The sequence below is a fragment of the Patella vulgata genome, chromosome 1, assembly GCF_932274485.2.
Source record: "Patella vulgata chromosome 1, xgPatVulg1.2, whole genome shotgun sequence".
Classification (NCBI taxonomy): Eukaryota; Metazoa; Mollusca; class Gastropoda; family Patellidae; genus Patella; species Patella vulgata.
This window is the reverse complement of record NC_065879.2, coordinates 35,252,236-35,272,146: the sequence shown is the minus strand read 5'-3', so window position 1 is coordinate 35,272,146 and position 19,911 is coordinate 35,252,236. Positions and strand designations below refer to the sequence as shown.

General features: G+C 35.3%; 1 long non-coding RNA gene across 1 annotated transcript in view; it reads right to left on the bottom strand.

The window, feature by feature from the left end:
* LOC126828533 (uncharacterized) overlaps positions 1–14,169 on the bottom strand; it is a 127,721-nt gene extending 113,552 nt beyond the window's left edge. Inside the window, exon 1 of the long non-coding RNA XR_008787460.1 lies at positions 13,986–14,169. This is a non-coding gene — a long non-coding RNA (uncharacterized LOC126828533). The remainder of the gene's footprint in view (positions 1–13,985) is intronic.
* Between the last annotated feature and the right edge of the window lie 5,742 nt (positions 14,170–19,911).

Below are 19,911 nucleotides of genomic sequence, written 5' to 3'. Positions count from 1 at the left end.
CATGTGTACTTTAGAAAATCGTGGGAATCATACACTAGGTTTTTGTCAACATTTTATTCATATCCAAAGTGGTGAAATTTCGACACTCATTGCGCTATAACACATTAATATATTTGAAACGATTATGTTCAGAGCAAACATTCATTAATTTAAAGAATAAAGAAATAGGAACATGAAAATTGAAAAAAAAAATCATTTAAATTGTTTGAGTCGAATGGCGACACTTTAGAATCTACATGCATGAACAGTATTAAATAAAAAGGCAACGAAAAGACATAATAAGTATAATTATATTTCATTGAACACTGCATTTCATCCACGAGTGGCACATAATTAACTATGTGAATGTCAAGCACTTTGCTTAAAGAAAACTTTAAATAAAACTCTGTCACTTTAGTTAGCTACGATTGTATATTTTTAATTGAAATATTTAATAATACCTAATCGTTTTGTAGAATATGAAACCGAAAGAGATTACAATGTTTATCAATAGAAGAACGGGTTTTTCAGTTTTAAAAATAAGAATATTTCTAACAAAAAATTATCAGCGGAATGCTGAGATTCCGTTAGTCGGTTTCATTGATTCAACTAATGCCGACTATTAATATAATTCAAATTTAGGCAGGTGTAGTTCCGAAAAAATTAATATAAAAAATAAAACCTTGAAATATTTGACATGAACTAAGATTTACTATAGTAAATGTTTTTTTTTAAATCGTGCATAGAATTATAAAGCTATTGCCACAAAATAACCTTTTTCGTTATAAGGAGATATTAGAAGTTCTTTTTCAATAATTTTTGTGTAGCATCAGGAAAACTTAAGCAATAAACAACTATAGTAATTATATGAAAATTCGTATTTTCATCTAGATACCTTTGCAGTTCTTCTTGGTTATCAGTTTTTCAATGATTTTCTTTTGGGCGAGTAACCGTTTGCAACGTCTTTCACGTCCATATCTTCTGAGGAAACCCCAATGTCCATCTACCACCAGTGAAATGGCTATTACGACGAAACACAGAACAAGAAACGACCTCATCGTTAAATCAATCAGTTTCCGAATAGAGGAATGTGTCGCATTTCAAGCCTTATATAGTCTAGACGGTCGTATATTTTCGATAGATCTAAAACCGGGTGCCAAGCTGGTGCATATATTAAAGTGAATATATATACGTATTTGATTTTTAATGCTTTGGATTTAGTTCACACCTTTGTATTGCTTTTATTTGTTTTCAAAAGATAGATTTGAAGGTAGAATATAAATTTGATTTTCTATGATTAATCCTCCGCGAGATTGTCCCTAAACATATATAAACTGTTTATTTTATATCGACTTGCTAAGATTTCCTTGTAACAGATGCGAATATAGGCGTTGTGTGCATGTGTCTAGCTGTTTTCCTCGGATGGCCCGTCTTTCTAATAGTATTTTTTCAGGTTAGGTCATTCAATGAAATTTATTTTATTAAATCTGCCAATAAGGTATCGTTGACATGCATAAAAAAATTGCATTAGTACATTTGAGAGTAAAGAATACATCATCGGTAATATAAACTTGAATGATTTTACGTTCATTTAGCATTTAGGTTTATACACACTATCAAGTGTATACAGAGTGAAACGGTTCGTCAACATGTTGCCGATAGAATGCAAATACAATCCTAGTTGCCGTGTTGATGAGAAGTTACCTAACTTTAACAAATCAGATATCAGCCTGAAAGCATGTGTCGGTGATACAGAATGGCAGAGCTGGAATGGACATAAATAAACGTCGATAGATTTTGCGCAATATGTTACCGAAAAGTTGGCCAGTCAAAAATTATGTTGAACCAGGTATGTTGACGAAATATTGGTCAACATGTTACCGAAAAGTGACTATGATACAGTCCACTTATACGACCTAATCAATACATCATGAGGTCAACGTACTAATTTTTCTATTGGAATTTACGTCAGTTTCTAACCAAATAAACCAAAGTAAAATGGCCTCGACACCCAGAAAACTAGCGTCGTTTCAGTGCTATCCGACCCATCTAATCACTAACTTTGACTTGGAAATCTTTACAGGGTCCCGAAACCCGCTGCTCATGGAGGCTGCCATCTTGGAACTATTTTGTGCTACGGTCGAGTGTCACAAAACATATATAATTCACCTCAATGCTTAAAGGTGGAGTCTCTTTATTATTTTACTTGTACGTTATACGATATGTATTATATAATTTGGGCGAATCGTGAAAACAGCCAAATTATGGCTGGGATTATTGAACCAAATAGTGGTTCATTGCATTCGAGATGAAAATACAACTGTCATTTGGTTTTCGAGTTTTCGGGATGGCTGTCTAGTCTGAGGATTCAATAAAATTAACAGCCAAGTAGACCGTTGGTCCGAAGAAAATTATAATATAATATATATTTTAAAGCAATATTGTTATTTAGTCTTGCATACATACATGTACAGTATTAAATAAATGGTATTGTTAAAACGCACAAAAGAGCCAATTGCAAACTATATTATAATCCAGATATAAATCAATTTCAGCTGTGTTCTCTGGACATTTACAAACAAATCGATTGAAAATACTAAATTGTGTTTAGCTTTGATTGGTTAATATATGTATTGGTCACTGACATACAAGGTGTATTATATAAGATTTAGATAAAGAGCTGGGGCTGGTTGTTTAAAGATCCGTTAAACTCTTAATGGGTTGTTATCTTCCAAACGTGTCGTTGTGTTAACTGTCCGTTAAATTTCTTTTTCAGGAAAGTCAATATTATTATCCATTTGCTAACGAACTGAACAAAGGTAATCCAAAAGAATACTGTTTGATCATTGGCTAAATTGTAAATATTTAAATTCAATGGAAGTTACTATTAACAAGAAACTGAAGAGATTGGGACACCTGTACAATATGTTCACAGAACTTGATTAAAGACAAAATGATAACTGTAGAATTTCCTACACAAAACACTATAAGAACAATTTGTAGAATTTTACCATAAATCTGTGGGGAAAACTATAGTATTTGCACTTCGGAAACTAGAATATTCGGGGTCGTTATTTTCAACGGGCCCGTAAAAATTCTGTTGAATACTATAAAATTTCATCCTATAGAAAATAGGATAGTCACCTCCCCACCTTCCGCGATAGACAACTATACTGGTATTATATAGGACTTTTTGCTAAATTATATACAACTCCACCCTTAAATCGATGACGATGCTCAACACCTTCGTTAAATGTAACGGCAAACCGGCCTCAGACTGTGCTTGCTATTTTAGTTTAAAAATTTCTAATTACTCGTTTGTGAGAGACGTTATCAGACTTTATTAAAGTGTTCAAATCGTAGTCTCGATTATTAAACAATGTCTGGATTATCCATATTCAAATTAAATTACTAAATTATGACGATCGTGTTTCAATCCATTGAGAGTTGATTATGCGCTTGTCATGTGAAGAATAAATATCTAATAATTTATAATTTATATAACATTTGAGACCAAAAGAAGGACCTGTAATAAGTTAGCTATTACACAATGCATGTAACATCCAGGGCTGAACCCAGTTTACACACCATATTTGGCAGTTACGACAAGCGATGTACCGGGCTGTTTACACATGTAATGTAACATTTCCTGTATCAACAAGCCAACAGTGAGGCTGGTCTTCCCCGCCGAAATCCCAAAATAAATATTAATTAATTGCACATATTAATTAATTGTACATTTATCGTTTTCAAAAGTATCGAGCAATCAAACTTATTATCTATACTTAGTCTATCCATAAAATGCTCACGATCAAACCCAGTAAAGATTTAGATACACTAAATTTCATCACTCTCTATCAGTTAGAATCAAAGTTGTCTAGTCCCAAAGCATTGCTTAGCTCTGCTTAGCTCTGCTTAGCTTTAGAAATGAAATGAAATGGGGTTTAACGCCCTACTGTTCTGCTCCGAACTGGGCTAATGAAGACGGGGCTTAGCTTTAGTGGGAAATTTTAATCACTGAACTCAGTCAAGACATTTACTTAATGAGCATCTACATCAAGTTTAAACATTCTACCTCAATTAAAAGCCGAGTTGTTATGTTCAAGAGTCTTGATCAATAAAATTGCTACTTAGCCTAAGCAGAAAATACTCACCATTGAACTTAGTCAAGATTTTAATTTAATGATTCTATACTCTGAATTCCACCGCTGTCACTCAACGCTCTCGCACCATTAGAACTAAAGTAGGTTATGGTGTTCCAAAGTCGCAACCAACCAAATTGAAGTATGTGCATTGCCTAAGCAGAAAGGTCTTGATGTAATAAAACTATATACCCGAATTTTCACCACTATCATTCAATTAGAATCAAAGATGTCGAGCTCCAAATTCTCGACCAATCAAATTGCTTATCGTTCGGCTTAACCTGAGACAATAAAATCTCATTATTAATCAAGGTATTGATGTGATGAAACTATACGCAAAGTTTCATCGCTCTCACTGAATTAGAACCAAAGTTATCATGTCAAAGCATTAACCAATCAAATTTCTTATCTCTGCTTAACCTGAGCAGAAAATGCTCATCTTCGAACTCCACCAAGGCATTTAAGTATTCAACCAATGAACGCCTACACCAAGTTTAAGCAATCTATCTCAATTAGAAGGAGTGTTATTGTGTTCCCAAGTCTCGACCTATCAAACTGTTTGTCGCTATGCTTACCCTAAGCAGAAAATCGAAGTTAGCCAAAGTATTGATGTAATGAAGCTATACACTGAGTTTCATCACTCTCACTTAATAACAACTAAAGTTATCGTGTCCCAAAGCAACAACCAATCAAATTGCTTATCTCTTTATCTGTGCTTACCCAAGCAATGAAATGAAATGGGGTTTAACGTCGAACTGTTCTGCTCCTACTGGGCCACGTAGTGTGCTATGGGACAGCGGCGCTATGCCCTTTTCTTATATCGAATTACAACTGTCAAGGATGCTTTTACGTGCACGCCAATGTGTACACGGGCCTCGGTTTTTCGTCCCATCCGAACGACTATACGTTGTCCTACACTATACTTTCAAGGGGGAACCACGCCGGAATATCCCGATGAACTTCCTTGGCCAACGCAGGGATCAAACACGGGACCTCCAGGTTAGCGAGTCAACGTCCTACGCACTGAGCAGCCCTTAGCTCCAGCTTACCCTAAGCAGAAAATACTCATCTTCAAACTCAATCAAGGCTTCACCTAATAAACACCTACACCAATTTTGAACATTATTGCTCAATTAGAAGCAGAGTTATTGTGTCTCAAAACGTGTGAGTGACAGACAGACAGAAGGACAGGGCGGACAGACAAACAGACGGACGGAAAGACATATCCGTTTTAATAGCCCCCCTGCGTTCTTCGAAAGGCGGGGGACGATAATATACACCACCCTACCATGGCATAGCTGTTATATACATATATTTCTGTTTTTAAGTGGGTTTTATGATAATGGACTTTTCATGTCTTTTAAATCAAGCTGACACATTTAGGCATATTTACTTGCATATTCACAAATATATGCCATAAAGAAATGTATAATAGTTTCAATTGCTAAAAAAAGATTTTACTTTTAATATGTTTGATTGGGTACAGAAATCACATTTGAATAACATGTTACGCTTGAGATATTTGTTATAATTTGTTACACATTTAAAGAATTGTTGCTTTCTCTACTTATAATCTTAATTAACGTATCCTTAGGTTGAAATACCTATTTCACACTGAAGCCAACTCTTGATGAGCAATATACACATATTCAAATATTTTACAGTTATTCATCAAGAAAGCAAACATTTGCAATTCATATATCTAAATCGATGTAGATATATGAAATGGTTGGTCTAAGAAGTAGCATTAATTACTGAATATACACTTCTTATTGGCTTTTTATCTGAGTGTTTGGGAGTCATGCGCATAATTTAAAATGTCGGGAATGTTTTATTCGCTATTCTGTATGTTAAAAGGTATTAATCTTTCGCAAATCTTATTCAGTTTATTATACATTTTAAAAGTGTTTGTGCAATTATTATGTTGAACGACAACTTGCATTTTTGAGTTGAAAAAAGACAAAAGTGAAAAATTTATTACATGAAAATATGTTGTCAGCGCGAATAAATACTTTCGTTTATATTTCGTTTAAATCATGAACTGGATAATCGAGACAATGTTTTTTTATCGTACCGACTTTAGTAATGATGTTCGAGGTTAGGCCGAAAATTTAATCGCTAAATTCTCGGTTCAGAGTGGATCAATTTGACTGAAATTATTTAGTTTTTAAGTATTATAGCGAGAACTACCAGCTCGTTATTTAATCTCCCACAATGTATCTTTAACTGAATCATAGACAACCTACAAATCTAATTACCTTTAGGTTTAATGCTGTGAATTTGGTTCAAACGTTTTATTGCTTGTATTTGTTTTCAAAAGATTGATTAGAACTTAATTTTTCTCAGATTAATCCCCAGCGAGATTGTCTCTTAAACATATAACATGTGTATTTCATATTGACTTGCTAAGATTTCCTTGTAACAGATGCGCATTTTTTATATACTTTTATATATAGTTTTTTCTCTCCAATTGTTTTTTGAGGTTAGGTCACTGGGTGAAATTTATTTGATCATTTCCAAAAATCTCTATCTTGTGATACATTTGGGGGTAAATAATAAAAGATCACCGGTAATATAAATTGGAATAATTTTACGTTTATTCAACACTAAGGTATATACACACACAATCAACCACTTGATATTATGTTGACCAATATTAGAAACTCAACACAATGTTCGCAGTGCCGGCCGGGTTTACCATGGTGGTCCCCAACCTAACACAAATGACATAACTTGGGCAGTATTATTCCATTCATATGAATGTAACTATATCAAACCTAATTTGAAGTTGGTCAATGATAAATAACCGAGAGACCTTGATACAGGGAGTCATGTACTAGAAGGCCGTAATGTTACGACATAGTAACCGACTGGAGTCGATTTTTGGCATACGTCGAACACCGTAAGAGCCAAACGATAATACGAGATGTGTGAACACAAATCATACACTATCCAAATAAACTTCTGGGTTACTGTTTTTGGGTCTTCAACTCTAAAGTATTCTTCACTTCAGAATGGGGCGACTTTGTCGCAACCAAAATGATAGATGGGAGTCTAAACGTCATTGAATTATGACAAAATAAGGATAAGAGAATATGTTTATTGGAAAGAGCACATCATATTCATTATGTGTACAAATTATCATGAATATTCAGGAAGAGTGAGTCAAATGAAGCTAAAAATCAAGTTATCTTTCAATGTCATTTCTTCTATGCGATGATCCCCGCCGATAGAATAATCTCTACCAGCGGGGGACACCCCTAAGTTACCGCTGATGTGTGATACACGATAAAAAAAACGCCCAAACACTCTCATAAAAGGATCATAACGTTCACAGTCGCCGCAAAAAATCCCCACCCTAGCCGAACTCAAATTTAAATGCGTGTTGTTGGAACCAATACGCGACATATCGTAAGTAATGTAGTCTATACAGAAACTACTCATATTATACAAACCAAATTATCAAATAATTATAGTCTACAGGCCAAACATCGAAGAATACGAGTCAAGGAAGCAACGTTCCTCGATGCACCGGCAGTAAAAAGAAAAATATCGACCGGAGATTAACAAAGACATTTGTGACAGAATCTGCGTCCCAAACTCGAATATAAATGGGTTCTCTGATTCCATGTCTTAAGTATCATAACAAGTTGTAACTAAAATATTGCAGCTAAAAAGGTATTTAATTCGATTTCTTAAAACATTTATTTCCTGCTAAATAAATAGATACCAGTCGAAAGTAAGAAGCGGCATCTCCGGATTGCACCAGATTCTCAAATATCCACGGTAACACGGACCCCCCATGGATTGAAGGGGCCCAGGACTTTGAAAACAGAGCAAATGGTGCGTCAACATTCCGGTCAGCATGCTGCCGATAGAATGCAAATACACATGCCAGTCAACACGATGCTCAATGAATGCAAATGCAATCATTGCTGCGAAGTGATGAGAAGTGGACTAACTTTAACAGATCAGATATCAGCCTGAAAGCATGTGACGGTAGAGAAAAAATGGGAGATGGGATGGAAACAAAAAAAAACGTCAATAAACTTTGCTCAATGTTACTGAAAGGTTAGCCAGTCAAAATTTATGTTGACCGGGTATGTTGACGAAATATTGGTCAACATGTTACAGATAGGTTGATAGTGTACACACGTCTTTATTTGCACCAATAAAATGGGTTCATTTTAAATTAAATTTATGCATAATCCCATCTCTGCACAAGGATTACTCTATGTTCTTCCATATATTTATACTTGCTTGGCTCCGATTTGAACAATAGCAACCTTCCACCTGCAGAGAAGTGACTCTGACACAGTCTGTAGGAATACTGCTCATATCACTTGATCAATACATCACAGGTGATGAGGTAAATGTACTGCTTGTTCTATCGGAATCTCTTCATTATTTTACTTGAATGCGTTTGTAGATATGTATTTAATAATTTGGGCGAATTTAGTAAATAGCAAAATTCTGGCTGGGATTACTTAGCCAAATGGTGGTTCATTGCTTTCATGATGTGAAGACAAACAGGTGCCAGTTGGCTTTCGAGTGTTACTTTTGGAATTGCTTGTTAATAATTTAATACACTTTATAGATTGTGTATTTCAGTTTTTGTACCTTGAGAGTATCGCATACACAATGTCTACCATGTCTAATATAAGCGAATTAACTTAACTTATCAAAGCCAGCCTATAGCGAGTTAATTACCGCATGCAGAATAATTCAAATCGTTTAACGCCAGAAAAATCAGTAGATGCAGGTGGATTCACATTGTGAAAAATATACTGTTTATCGTACAAATTCAGCAATGGTATTATGTAGAGAAATAAAGATCCACGCCTACCAGGAAATAAAACACTGATGAATTAGTTAAATGCGACAAGGAGTATGATTGTTTGTCCAACCTCGTGAGTTTTCTCCGGGTAGTCAAGTTTCCTCCCACTACTAAAGACATCTACGCACACGCTGGCTATTGAAATGAAATAGAGTCATATGATAGTCCTGAAATGACTTAGTTTGTGTAGAGTGACTGCTTTGCCCCAAAATCTGGATTCAAGTGAAATAAACGAATTTTGTGAAAATCTCCAAAAAATAAACTGAAAGGAAGCGCCGAATCCAGTTTAAGGGCCCAACGTTTAAGAAAAGGGACCCTCTGTGTCCAGTAAGAAAAGGGCATTTTGACTTCATGGCAAGGCTCTCTGTGTTTGTGTCCTGTAGTAAGTGCCATATGTGTGATCCATCATTCATTACTGCACATAGGCCAAGTTGTTTTTGTTATCTCTTTTCAACACACTGTGCGCTGAATTCGATGTCTGGATGTTCGTTAGCATTGGCTATGATGGGTGCATGCTGATATCAATACCCAGGTCCCTAGTACACATTGGCATGCAGTAAAATAACTCTTGACAGTTGAAATTTCGTATAAGAGATTTCATAGTGCCGCTGTCAGAGCAAAATTTCACTTCTGGTACATTGCATTCATTAGCCCAATCGGAACAGAACACTAGGACGTTAAACCCCCATTTCATTTCATTTCAATACATTCACTGTTAGATCCCGATTAAGATTGTGTCGACCGCGCTCGTTTATTTTCCCACCCGAAAGCCCCCGCCCCTGTTACTTTCAAGACCAGCAACGGGATTTTGAAGAAGAATAGGCCCATTATTATATTACAAATGACTTGGTTGAAAATATAAAAAAAAAATTATATTACCAATGACTTAGGTTGAAATTAAAATTGACTTCGGTTAAAACTTACGGAAGCGTATAGGGGTCATGCAAAATTTTCTAGAAGACCTCGAGATCCTGCGATCCCGTGATATTTTCTCGAGATCTCAATTTAATATTCTCGAAATCGCCTAATAATTTTCTCGAGAATCTCCCATCCTGTGTTAACGATCTCGAGAATTCGGGATAATGTTCTCGGGATCTTGTCATCCTGTGTATATGTTCTCGAGATCTCGGGTATTTTTATGTGTGCGCGTAGTTTAAACGTATTTTCAGCGCCCTACAACTTGTCGTTTCGCCCCCTCTCCCCCCAAACACACACACACACTTTCCCGAAAACCTTAATAGCACGATAGAGCCTACAGTTTTTAACGGATTTGTTTCAAATTTAGTGTAAAGCACTGGGGCCATGAGAGGACGGCCCCTTTCGCTTCTAGCGCACCTTATCGTTCTGGAGTTATTCCCCTTATCCGGAAAACTTGTTAACGCAATAGAGGCCACAGTGTTTAACCGATTTTGTTTTTCAAATTTGGTGTGAAGCACTAGGACCTTTCAGTACTCCGCAAACTTCTGTTCGAGAGTTACCCACTTTGTATTCTTAAAATATGTGACGATGAGAGGACGAACACTATCGATATTCAGCATTCTGTGACCTTCTGTTTCTTAATATACATCCCTCCCCGCCCGTTTCCTGGAAGCATTGTTCACGCCATAGAGGCTTCACTTTAAAATTTTGTATGAAGCTTTGGGGTCATGAACTTTATTGATATTCAATGGTTAGCGATCTTCCGTTCCGGAGTTCTACTCTCCATTCTTTGAAAACCTTGTTTTTAACGTATTTTCGATAGCCAGTGTTCCGCGACAAGGATAACCCCTGTTAATTTTCAGCAATATCAGGTTTTTTGTCCCAGAAATATAACAAGCACGTGAACACGAGAGATTAGATTTCTTGAAGAATGCTAGACTCTTATCCAATTTATTTTCCTTTCGAATAATCTGCTGTTGAGACATAGATGTTGCGTGGGCGTATCTCCATACTTTGCGTTGCTATCGTTCAAATTTCTTTTGAATCATTAGTGTCATAAGCAGAGGAACTCTATTTATTTTCTTCGAAACAATGAACCTTATTGATTTGCAGCGATCCCAGGCGTTTTGTTATGGCGTTATTCCTATTTTCCGGAAAACCCTGTGAACGCGTTAGAGCCCAGAGTTTTTCAAGTTTTTTGATTTAAAACCAGCCCCGAAGCATTTGTGCCACAAGACAATAAACTTTGTGTCTAGCTTTATTCTAAAACAAAATATGGTCTGAAAACAATGCAAAACATGACATTTTCTATTAAACGTCGCCTAAACATTAAATTGAAATAATTTAACAAGCATGTCTGTAATTCAAAGCTAACGTGGTAGGGTTTTGAATTTCATATTTGGACGATTTGGTGTTAAGTATTTGGGCCATTAGACGATGAACCGTATTGATTTTAATCATTTTTCAAATTTAGTGTAAATCATGGGTACCCTATCGACTGTCCGTTTATTCTTCCATTAGTTAGCAGTTTTCCTTTGCAACAAATGTTAGAGTATTTTTTTTTATCAAATTTGGTGCGAAGTATTGAGCCAATGGTTGCATCACAACACGGAGACACTATCATATGAGGTTTCATATTAACTCGGATCTCGAGAAAATTTACCCAAGATGTCACTATCTCGAGAACATTAACTCGAATTCTTAAGAAAATTTACACAGGATGTCAATATCTCAGGAAAATTATCACGGGATTTCGAGAACATTGAGCTCTCGAGAAAATTACCAGGTGATCACGGGATTTCGAGAAAGTATCACAGGATCGCAGGATCTCGAGACCTTCTACAAAATTTTGCCTGACCCCTTTACGCTTCCATAAAAACTGTCAAAAACAAATTATATTCCCAATGACTTGGGTGGAAATTATGAAAAACAAATTATATTACAAATGACTTGGGTGGAAATTAAAATTGACATGGTGAAATTTTTAAAATGGGTAAAAGTTAAATATATATATATATATATATATGTATATATATATATACTATTCAAAAAAAGTAGGGGATATTTGATTTTTAAGTGTTATTAAAGTCACCTAATGAAACTGACGAAGAAACAAATGACAAAATGAAATGAAGTTCACATTCATCGATTTATTCCAAATGATCGTTAGACTAAGTAAGGCACAGACTGACCATTATAAGGGTAAAATGATACCCGGGGTCAAACAGCAAAGTTACCACAGCATCACAACCAAGTCAGTAACGGGTAAATCCTCCTCTGTTTGCCAAACAAGCATTGATCCGACGTGGCATATCCTAATGAGACGTCTAAGGTCATTTTGGTCCAGATTGTCCCATTCCTGTTGCAACGCAGCAGCAAGTTCTTGGACATTGGCAGGACGTTGTTGACGTTGACATAACCTCTGTCCAAGCATGTCCCAGACATGCTCGATGGGGGAGAGGTCGGGACTCAGTGCTGGCCAAGGTAATGTGGTGATGTTCTGTTGTTGGAGGTAACCTGTAACGATCCTGGCCCTGTGACATCTTGCGTTGTCATCCTGGAAGATGAAACGGCGGCTATGACGTCGTGCGAACGGCACAACATGGACTGCCAAGATGTTGTCCCGGTAGTACTGGCCTGTAACACGCCCTGCAACAACATGTAAAGCGGTTCTTCCAGCAACAGTGATGCCTCCCCACACCATAACAGAACCACCCCCAAATCGATCATGTCTGATGACGTTAACGTCTTGGAAGCGCTCGTTTCGACGACGCCACACCCTCCTACGTCTGTCCAAAAAATCAACAGTGAACCTTGACTCATCTGAAAACATCACATTGCTCCAGCGTCGATTATCCCAGTGTTGACGATCCCTACACCAACGACGTCTTGCCTGAATGTGATGATCTCTCAAACAAGGGATCACGCGAGGACGTCGGGCGCGAAGGTGACCCCTATGCAGTCGATTCCGAATCGTCTGGCCACTCACTCTCACACCAGTGTCTGTTTGAAGACGAGCGCTGATCTGATTTGCTGTGATGACACGATTTCTCAAGGCCAAGGTACGGATAAATCGATCCTGGGCTTGAGTTGTCGCCCTTGGTCGACCTGAGCGTGGTCTGTCCTGTACAGATTGTGTATCACGGTATCTGGACCATAGCCTGCTTATGACAGACTGAGAAACATTCATCGTCCGCGCCACAACCGCCTGTGTTGTGCCGATCTGTAGCATGCCAAGGGCACGTAACCTTTCATTTTGGGTAAGCCGACGCATATCAAAATTTGTTTTCTGGTCACTAAAACAATTAAACTGATGTTTCCACCCTGGAATTCAATGCCACAATGACTGTAACATTCAAAGTCAGAGTCGTGCAAATCTTGGGTTGGACCCCCATGATGATCCCAAGCATCACCTGCATTCCATGCGGTAGCTATTGGTGCGTTTGGGCGTCACATGTAACTGGAAATGTTTCTTCTGTTAGGTTCTATAGTGACTTTTTTCGTAGTCATTTGCATATTTTAGTATTATGCCCCCAAAATCAAATATCCCCTACTTTTTTTGAATAGTATATATATAAAAAGTTAAAGATAACTACTCTTAGGTATTAGATACACAAAAATATAAAAGTTTTTGAAAAAAGAACTACATTATTTGTCGATTACTAGCACTTTCGTTGATTATCTGAAGAGCTTAATAAAATAAGCGAAAGTGCTAGTAATCGACAAATAATGTAGTTCTTTTTTCAAAAACTTTTATATTTTTGTGTATATATATATATATATATATTATAATTGACTTGGGTGAAAATTATAAAAAAAAAAATTATATTAAAATTGACTTAGGTGAATATTAAAAAAAATAAATGATATTATTTTTCATGTCCCTTTTCAGCCATCATAATAAGATGCAATTTTTTAGTTAGATTGTATTCGGGGTCTGTTATAGCCAACATATATCAATTCAATGGTTGTTAGAATTTTCTTTTCTGAAATTAATTGATCAAATTGATTACTTTTGTGTAACAGCGGCGAATTCCACTGATCAACAGTCTTTATTGACTCCCTGGATTTAAACAGCTTACATTTATAACACAAAGAAAATAACTTACGAGTACAACATTTTTCACATAAATGTTTCACTTTACGGCATGGTATTCGATTTCGGATTCCGTTATGGGCATCTGATACAACAAAGACGGTAACCAAGAAGGCTGCTAACAACAGAAGACGCATTTTGGAAAATTGCTGCTTAACGCTTTAAAATAATCAAAATGTATTAACTGTTAAATAAGATATCATAACTTATAAAGCGAATGAAATGGAAACAGATGTTGTTTATTTCATATTGTAAAACTTCTTTTGTTATATTAATAACATTTATCGTCTAAAAAAGCACACAAAGGCATAGAAAATGTTAGATAATGTATTTTGACGTATAGTGGATCAATACGGATTATATGATATTCTGGTTATTTTCAGTATGTTATTCCAACTGTGCCTTAATTAACACATCATCGTAAACCATATGTTACTCCGTTACAAAACCTTTGAACTGGTGCTAAATTCGACGCATCTCTGAGTAAACAAACGAAAACCTTAAAAAAGGAAATCTCGCGGTTAACGGTTGTGGTGGATATATTTTAAATGAGCTAAATCGCTAATATTTGTGAACTAGAAATTGACATAAATGTGTCGCAACGCATATAATAATGTAATATAATTTATATAAACTGATTAATTCAATTGTTTCCGTTTATACTCTAATTTCAAATCAGTTATATATTGGCGAAATACACGATAAGTCTGAACCGAGATATTAGCCACGATCTTCATGGCTGCCGTTGGTACGATAATAAACAACGTCTCGATTATCCACAATTACGTTAAATTATCCATCACAAAACATATTCAAACCCACTAAATATCGCAGGCTAACGATGGCATCGAGAGTGGATTAGAGTCTTGATATGTTAATTAATGCCTAATTAATATTTTAGATAACAGTTATGGCCTCACCAAATACCTGCAATAGGCAGATTTAGCCCTTGCATAATTCATGTTTAATTATGAGAAAATTAATGTTTATCTGAAAGCCTATTGTGATTACTAAAATTATTATTGTTTTTACTAAAATTATTATTAGGCTTTCAGACTTTCGTCTGAAGGCCTATTGTGATTACTAAAATTATTATTATTTATTATTATTTTTTTTTTTTTCGCCATAGCCTATTTCTCAGTGCCTGTAACAGATACCAATATGGGACCTAATTTCCTATCGGAAACCATGTGGTGGCTTGATAAACTATTTTTGAAACTTCTGCGTCGACCGGAAGTGGCCGAATTTCGTGCGGTGCATAAAAATTAAAAAACGGCCGTAGCTTCGTCAATTCTGTACCTATTTTCATACAAATGACATTTTCAGAAACCCTGAGTCTTTTCCTCGGACGATAGCAGTTGAAAATTTTGAAATTTCGAAACTTCGTCGCTGACTTCTAGCGTTCGAAAAATGAAAAATTTTGTTTAAAAGACAATTTTTGTTATTTTTCAAAGTTTTCAAAATTGACCTACATTTTTGGATACCTGAAGACCATCCGATTCCAGAAATATAAGTTTCATTCCGAGTTATTGCCCTTTATTTTTCGATTTTTTTCGAATTTTCTGCCCATTTCCCAACCCTTATATTTTTTGGAAAGGATAAATCGATAGTTTTGAAAGTCCTGGAACATAAAGCTATATAGTCAGACCGCTGCATAAAGCAATTTCAAAAACGATCCGGAACCGGAAGTAGTCGAAATAATAATAGATATTTCGAAAAAAAAGCAAAAAATGGGTGTTTTGGGGAAAAACTCGATTTCTCCGTCCAATATCAATGGATTAAACGAATTAAGCTTTCGTTGAGTGGCCCGAGGAATGGACTGTCGTATGATGCCCAATTTATACGGATACTATGACCAAGCAGCAAAAAATGACAAGCTGAAAATCAAGTATTTTCTGATTTGGGGCGTTTTTGGACGCTTGTATCTCGAAATTTTAACGGCAACTTTTTTTTAACTTTCTCTATCGAGAGTCCATTCGATAGTCTTGTGAATTATGCCATCCAATAAGACTTTGAAATGTCTGAAATATGATAAAAAAAGGGACTGAAAATCGAAAAAAGTCGAAAAATCGTGAAATTTTGCAAAATGCTCTATTACTTTATTCTTTAAACAAATTTTTACAAAAAGATTACAGATTCGGATAGCTGACCTAATTACGATTCTAACGATGTATAATATGTATTGAGTTATTGAAATTTAATTTTCGATATTTTGACATTTTTGCATTTTTGGCACCTTTGAACATATGATTTCTCAGGGTCATTTTATCTGATCAGATAATGTAATATATCATTACAGAGCCCTGCCGCTATTTCATTGCCCAAACTGGTTATTAAATCTATTCCGACAATAATCTCCATACCGGAAGTATTCAAAAAATGACCAAAAAAAAGGTTAAAAAATTGTCGCTCTTGCGAAAAGCGGGATTTCTCGGTCAGATATTACCGGACCAAAAGAAGTAAAGTGTCGTTGGATAGCCCCATTAATGGACTATTATATGGCATCTCAATTGTACGATTTCGATGGTTAGAAAATAAATTGTGGTACGCCGAATATCTAGTATTTTCCGTTTTTGGAGCCTTTTTAGACGTCTTTTTCTCGAAAACGACAACACCGAAATCCAAAAGGAAAAGGTTTGAAATAATATAAGGGGTCCGAAAATGGCCTCAATCTTTGAAAAAAGTTGAAAAATCGTTAAATTATTGAAAATGTTCTTTTATTTATCTTTTTTACAAAAAACTACTGAATAGATGTTTCTGACACTTCTGTGACAGAAAGTTAAGTATCTAAACAAATTGTTAAAACTATCTCGATAATGATCCAAAAACCGGAAGTAGTCGAAAAAATATCCGATTGTTTTGAAAACAAAACGTAAAAAGTAAAAGAAGTGGTGATCTTGTGAAAAAGTGTTACTGTGCCACATTTCACCGAATCAAAACAACTAAAGTATCATTGTATGTCTTGATCAATGGACGATTTTATGACATCTAAATGGTAAAAATTTGCTGGTTAGGCAATACATTATGGGACGCTGAAAATCTTGTATTTTCCTTTTTGGAGCCTATCCAGACGCTTTTATTTCGCAAACTACTCTTAATTCATTTCATAAACTTCTGTTACTTGGAGTCCTAGGGTGGTCTAGCCTCAATATATACTCATGTCCAAAAGAAAGTATACGCTGTGCATTTCATACTGCATCAACTAAAGTCGTTTTTCCATTCTATGCGGTATTTGGGTACAATTTCAATTTGTTTCACCTTTTGTTGCTTAGAAATGTTGAGTTTGGATGCAAGAGACAAGCTCAGTAATGTTTTATCAATTGTTTTTAATCTAAACAAAACTTAGACATATTTTTAGTGTGTATACTTTCTTTTGGACATCAGTATAGTATAAATGTTCCAAAAAGGGCCCCAATCTTTGAAAAAAAAGTCGAAAAATCGTTATATTTGTATCTATACTATAAGGGTATTAGGGAGGTAACTATCTCTAAGCACGGTGGAATCCGGCTACTAATTATTAGTCTCTATCATCCAGAAAAATATTCTACGAATATTAGTCTGGATCCGTTGTCAATATTTGAGAAAAATTGGCTAGATAATCCGGTCTTTTACATTATCCAAGGGAGGTAACTCCTCTTAAAACCAGATGTTTACGCCCACGAAATTAATTTAAGAATGTCATTTCAAAAAATCCATTTGATTGCATGCCAGTTCAATATCTAACGCTCAATTTTTTTTGTAAAAGTTCTCTCTTCATGGGCCATATCTATGCTTTTAAAATTAATCCTAATTCGTCTTCACGATTCATGTTTGTTTATATCTTTGCAAGAATGATGGGATTTATTGTGGGGAGGGGCGCAACTCTTAGTTGACTTTGGCTAAAGAGACTGGATAATCAACCGCATTAAATACCAAACTCCCGGTTACGCATGGGTTTTCTCCCACTAGATAATCCGGTCTTTTACATTATCCAAGGGAGGTAACTCCTCTTAAAACCAGATGTTTACTCCCACGAAATTAATTTAAGAATGTCATTTCAAAAAATCCATTTGATTGCATGCCAGTTCAATATCTAACACTCATTTTTTTTGGTAAAAGTTCTCTCTTCATGGGCCATATCTATGCTTTTAAAATTGATCCTAATTCGTCGTCACGATTCAGGTTTGTTTATATCAATGCAAGAATTATGGGATTTATTGTGGGAAGGGGTGCAACTCTTAGTTGACTTTGGCTAAATCGACCGTGATTTCGCCTATTCTTTACCTATTTTAAAACAATTCACATTTTTGGAAACCCTGAATCTTTTTCGAGACAATGGCTATCTCACATTTTTTAATTTCGAACATTCATCTATGGCTTTTGTCGTTCGAAATTTGAAAATTCAAATTTTTACAAAAAACTGTTTTATTTATGAATATTTTTTAGTCGTGTTTTACACAAAATTAACGAGTCATCTGACTTGGGCAAAAATGTGATATATTTTTGTCTCAGTAATTTTCCTTGGGCGCCATTTGCTAATTCAGTTTTTCAGTCCTAGATTAATTATTTATTGCTCGATTTGTATAAAACAAAGTTCATATACTCCGTTGTCTCAAGTGGTATATTTTTACCAAAAACTACAATTTTGACAGTTAGGTACCATTTTTCGAAAGCAAATATTATTTTTGTCAAAAATTGATATAACTAAAAGAGTGTGCCCTTTAAAGGCGCACAAAATGTTGGGATCGTTTTTTTTAATTTCGATTTCATTTTCGAGCAAATTCGATTAAGAGGTGAAAAAAGGTGTAAAATTGACCTATTTACAACCCATTCAGGCTTTTCAGATTTTAAAATATTTCTACGTAACTTTTATAAACTTGTAGCTATAAACCATACGAAGAAAATGTATGTTAAAATTAGTTTGTAATATAAGCAGTTACCTAGAAATGGGCAATTCTGCATAAGTCACTGTTTTCGTAATTTTACCTGTAAAATAGTCAATTATTATTAGATTTTCACAAAATGTTATTTATTATTATTATTTTTTTTTTTCGCCATAGTCTATTTCTCAGTGCCTGTAACAGATACCGATATGGGACCTAATTTCCTATCGGAAACCATATGGTGGCTACTTGATAAACTATTTTTGAAACTTGTGCGTCGACCGGAAGTGGCCGAATTTCGTGCGGTGCATAAAAATTAAAAAACGGCCGTAGCTTCGTCAATTCTGTACCTATTTTCATACAAATGACATTTTCAGAAACCCTGAGTCTTTTCTCGGACGATAGCAGTTGAAAATTTTGAAATTTCGAAACTTCGTCGCTGACTTCTAGCTTTCGAAAAATGAAAAATTTTGTTTAAATTTACTTTATTATTTAAACAAATTTTTACAAAAAGATTACAGATTCGGATAGCTGACCTAATTACGATTCTAACGATGCATAATATGTATTGAGTTATTGAAATTTAATTTTCGATATTTTGACATTTTTGCATTTTTGGCACCTTTGAACATAGGATTTCTCAGGGTCATTTAATCTGATCAGATAATGTAATATACCATTACAGAGCCCTGTCGCTATTTAATTGCCCAAACTGGTCGTTAAAACTATTCCGACAATAATCTCCATACCGGAAGTATTCAAAAAACGAAAAAAAAAAGGTTAAAAAATTGTCGCTCTTGCGAAAAGCTGGATTTCTCGGTCAGATATTACCGGACCAAAAGAAGTAAAGTGTCCTTGGATAGCCCCATTAATGGACTATTATATGGCATCTCAATGGTACGATTTCGATGGTTAGAAAATAAATTGTGGTACGCCGAAAATCTAGTATTTTCCGTTTTTGGAGCCTTTTTAGACGTCATTTTCTCGAAAACGACAACTCCGATTTTTCCGAAACTTTTTTAACGCAGAGTCCTATCGGTAGTCTGTGGCGTCAATCCAAAAGGAAAAGGTTTGAAA